Genomic DNA, 5209 nt, shown 5'->3' with positions numbered 1-5209 from the left:
AGTTATAAACCGTTGCTAAGGCAGGGGCAGATGTGCCATGAACTGAGTCCAATTCATTTTTTTATCTCATATGGAGTTAAACCCTTTAAATGAGAATGTTTGATTACCGATCTGAACTCGTTTTTTCCATTTTTCTTAACGAACAATTTTTTTATCAATTGGTTATAAAAACACGTAAACTCAGAAGATGTGGACTGTGACTGCACCATATATCTAGTCGGGAGTGGTGCTGACTGAAAACAGATGATTTGGAGCGATTCGCGCGCCATCTGTTGGCCATTCTAAGGACTTATTGAACTACCCTCGTAAATAACTCCTGTATAAGTCCTTTTTAAAAATATTTAAGTCCTGCCATTGCAGAGTCAAAATAGGAGCAAAATTTCGATTCGGGCAGGATCTGGCAGGACCATAATAGGTTCTCGCCATCAGTCCTGTTTTATACCTAAAAGTGCTGAAAGCAGAAATATGCAGCACTTAGAAGGACTAAACTAGGACCTTAATCGCTTATAAATAAGCCCTGTATAGATCCTGCTTACACAAACTTAAGTCCTAAAATAGCAGCTTCAAAATAGTACCAAAATTTTGTCTCTGGAATAGTTACCACATGATTTTATTAAAAATGGTTAATGATCTAGCAGGTCAAATTATGTCCATTCAAAAATGTGCACTAACTTATTTAAGTCCAATTGATTTTGACTTAAATTAGCATTATTAAAAGCTGACATTATAAAAACTTAAAATGATATTATTAAAAGAACGGTTAAATGTCATAGAAATCGGAACAATTTCACAGGTTTCGCAAAGACTTCGCATAGATTTAAAAGATTTTATAATGTCTTCTATTATTCGACAATTAAGATTTCAAAAATTTCGGGTCGATTTAAGAGACGGCATAAAAACTTCAATCATTTTAAAAAGATTTCATGAAGGTTTTATTAATTTAACAAATATCACCGAATATTTTAAAAGTATTTCAAATAATCTGCGAAGACTGTTAAATAATTCACAAAAAAGTCAATGATTTCCCAAAGTTTTCAAAGATTTCGCCGAGATTTCAGATAGATTTGAAAGATTTCAGATACCTTTCAAATATTTCACAATGATTTTTAGAGAATTTACCAGTATTTCACAAAGAATTAAATAATTTCCCAAAGAGTTCAAATATTTCAGAAATATTTCAAATAGATTTCAAAGATCGAAACAAAGATTTCAATAATTGCCTAATGATTTTGCAAAGATTTTGAGAGAATTCACTAAGATTTTAGAAAGATTTCACAAAATTTTCAATGATTTTTCAATGACTTTAAAGATTTCACAAAGCTTACAAATATTTCACGAAGATTTAAAATAGATTTCAAAGATTGAACAAATAATTCCAATGATCTCAAAGATTTTACGAAGAATTTAAACAAATTTCAAATATTTCGCAAAGGTTTCGGATAAATATAAAAGAATTTGGAAAGGCTTCTATTATTCCACGTAGATTCCAGATAGATTTCAAAGATTAAACAAAGCAAGAAAGAATTGAAAGGTTTCTATATCCTACGATCGGATGAGTTTAGCAAAGATATTATTATCTGTGGTTTAAACATTTTATTTACGAGTAGGCAAATCAAGACTTTGGCCCTCCCTGGTCGATTTCTATGGGAGGCATCGGCCCCTGTGTCAACTTGGCAAGGCTCCACCGCCTCTGATGGACATTGGAATAGGAGGGGACTAGCCTCATGCTACCTAACTTGGCGCGGGGATTGATCATAAAGTTACAAGGGGGAGTGGGCCATGTTGGTTTGCAAAAGCAATAGAGGTTTAGCAATCCAAGATGTAGGTAGAACTGCCCGCTCGTTATTTAGATCCGGCAACGCCATGCCTATTCTGCCGTGATTTGGAAAAACACCGCAGTGTCTCCAGAACGTGGGATTTTTCGGCCCCCACCACTCTCCCATCCTGGAGCGACGCATTCAAACGTAGTGTGTCGGTGAGTCGGCTCTGTTAAATGCTGCGAAGTCCAGCCTCGTGTAAAGCCGAAAATGCAAGAGCAGGAATCCGAGCTCTCTCGACCGACGTAAATAGATGTAGGAGACAAGACTTCTGGATCTAAAATGTTTCAAATTTAGTGCTGCATGCCTTTGTCATATTTTTTAGTAAACAATGGATTTTTAACAAATAAAAAACAAATTTTCGACAAAATAGTTAAATTTTCAACCCAAGAAATTACTTTAAAAAATAAATTTTTTAACTTAAACATTGCAGTTTATACTGAAGTTTGCAGTTGAAAAAATTAATTTTTAAACCCAAATAAATGCGATTTTATCAACAAAAGAAATTAATTTTTATCTGAAACAAATTAATTTTTAAAGAAGAATAATTCGCCAACAAAGAAGATAAATTTATAACTAAAAAGAACATTTTTCAAGAAAAAAAAAATGGTCAGCAAAATTGTTCAATTTTCATCTATAGAAACGAATTTTAAACTAAAAAAATAAGTATTCGATCAATAATAGACTAATCAAATTTTCAGGCAAAAAATGGAATTTTCAACAAAAGAAATTAATTTTTAACTCAAATTATAATGTTTCAACGAAAAATTGAATAGATAAATTTTCAGTTGAAAAATAATTATCAATCCCAAAAAATATTTAAATTCCCAAGAAAAAAATTAAATTTGCAAACAAATATTTTAATTTTCAAACCAATAACTTTCTAACGAAAACAGAATTTCAAAAATTTTAAAATCAATTTTAAAACAGAACAATTTTTGTTAACAAAATAGATAAATTTTCAACGAAAAACGGTTAAATTATCAGTTTAAAAAATGATTTACAACCAACAATTTTTTAGCAAAATAGTCTAATTTCCAAAAAATAGATGAACTTTTAACCATTTTATACCAAAATAAAAGAAGTTTCAACAAAAAATGCATTTTCATCCAAAGAAATGAATTCTTGATTAAAATAGATGAATTTTTAAAGAAGAAAAATAATTTTCTACCAAAAAAGAAGAGTTTTTGACTGAGAAAGTTCAGTTTCCTACCAACAAAATTCAACCAAAAATGATACATCGAAGTTTCAAGAAAACAGTTAAATTATCAACCAAAATAGTTATTTTAAAAAATTTTAATTTAAAAACAGTTTCATTTTCGATGGAAGAAATGAATTTTCAACTGAAAATTGTTAAAAAAAACATGCAATCGAATTTACAACAGAATAGTTCATTTTTTAAATATACAGTTAGATTTTCATTTAAAAAATTATTTTTCAACCAAAAATGGAATGGAATGAATTCTGAGAGAAAATTAAAATCGTTTGAAAATTTTCAATAATTTTTATTTACAAAAATGTATTTAAAAAAAAATCAAAAAGATTTTGAAACACATCAAAATATTTGCTAAAATTTAAAAGAGTGTAGAAGATTTTAAAGCAAAATGTTTGTAGTTGATAAGATTAAAAAGTTTTAAAAAATGTAAATAAACCAGTAAATTCAAGAAATGTTTAGAAGAATGGAAGAGATTCAAATCTAATTTGAGACTTAAATTTTTTAGAAACGTAGATTTTCAAAGATTTCGAAAAAATAAACTTTTGAAGCATTAAGGGAATTCAGAAAGATTTCAAGGAGATAAAATTATGTTTCTTAAAATTTCTTGTGAAAAAATTAAAAGATTATGAGTCAATTTTTTTACATCTTGAATTAAGGAACATAATTCTTATTAGGCCTTCTTGTGCAATTTTGTTATACAATTTCTTTAATTATATGTCGCTTTAAGAATCGACTTTCAAATTTGAGAAAGTTTAAGAGATATTCAGAAATTTTGAAAGGATTCAAATAAAATTAAAACTTGTAAAGATTTTTCAAGAATTTTGTAAGTTTTCACGAAAATAAAAAAAAAATATTTTAGGTTCCTAGAAATAATTAAAATAAAATTTTATTTCGAAAAATTTATTTTAGGAGATTATTTTAAAGCATTTCAAAACATTCAAAAATACGTCAAAAATGGTCAAAGTATCTGAAAAATTTTAAAGACAGTAGAAACGTAGGGTAAACTGATTTAAAAAACTGAAAAACCTAAAAATTCCTGTAGAAGAATAAGAAAGGTGCGCCTGGAAATTTTTTACAATTATCAGTCTTTAAAATTAAAATTCGAATGATTTTTTTTAAAATTACTTTCAGCACAATTCTTCTCAAGCAGAATCCCCAATTTTAATCGCAAGAGGTTCAATTATTGCCAAAGAAAATAAGTAATTACATAAATTTTGAAAATTCAAAAAAGATAACTTGGAATAAGTATAATGAGATTTAAAAAAAGTTTATTTTAATTACGCATAAAATTTGTTGAATTATTTCTAAAAATATGGAAACATTTAAAATTGTAGTATTTAAATACACTTAATATTTCAGACTTTTATATTAAATTTTGATAAGATATAATAGATACGTATGTAAAATGAAAAAATAATAATAAAAGTCGATAAACGAATAATTTTTTGGAATGAATTCTAACAGAAAATAGAAAAAAAGATCACAAAACATTTTTTATTATTTCCTAAAATGTCTAAAAAGTACGTAAAATATTTTGAAGCAAAATGTTGTAATTTTCCCATATTACTTAACTTTAGAAAAATTAAGGAACATAATTTTTTCAAATTTAAGTAAGTTTTAGAGATATTCAAAAATTATGAAACGATTCGAAAATAATGAAAACTTCCAAAGATTTTTAAAGGAATAATTAACATAATTTTTTATTTCCAACAATTAATTTGAAAATATTATGTTTAAACATTTCAAAATATTGCAAAAGATTTCAAATATTCTCAAAGCATCTAAAAAACTTTGGAGGCATTTTTTTTTAAATTTCCAGAATTAAAAAAAAACCAGGAAAAATTTGAATTATTTTTAAAGATTAGAGATTGAAAGGTCTGACAAGATTAGAAAAACAGAATTATTTTTCTAATAATCGTGTGAAAGTTTTTAAGAATTTTTTATTTAAAAAAATGTATTTTTAACAAATTTGAAGCAGATTTTTAAACGCATCGAACGATTTCCTAAAATTTAAAAGAACATTTTTTTAATTTTCGATAAAAACTCGAGAGAGTTACCAATATCTTGAAGAATCCAAAACGTTTTAAATAGATAAGAAATTTTCATAATATTTTTTAAAATCCTATAAAATAAAAATAAAATGTCTTAAAAATCTCCTAGGATCTTTTCTGACACA

At 26.8% G+C, this 5209-nt stretch overlaps 1 long non-coding RNA gene across 1 annotated transcript in view; it reads left to right on the top strand.

The window, feature by feature from the left end:
* LOC117179930 overlaps positions 1–5209 on the top strand; it is a 140870-nt gene that overhangs the window by 92529 nt on the left and 43132 nt on the right. The window lies entirely within an intron of this gene.

This window comes from Belonocnema kinseyi, chromosome 9 (genome assembly GCF_010883055.1).
Source record: "Belonocnema kinseyi isolate 2016_QV_RU_SX_M_011 chromosome 9, B_treatae_v1, whole genome shotgun sequence".
NCBI lineage: Eukaryota > Metazoa > Arthropoda > Insecta > Hymenoptera > Cynipidae > Belonocnema > Belonocnema kinseyi.
This window is presented reverse-complemented; position numbering and strand designations above follow the sequence as displayed.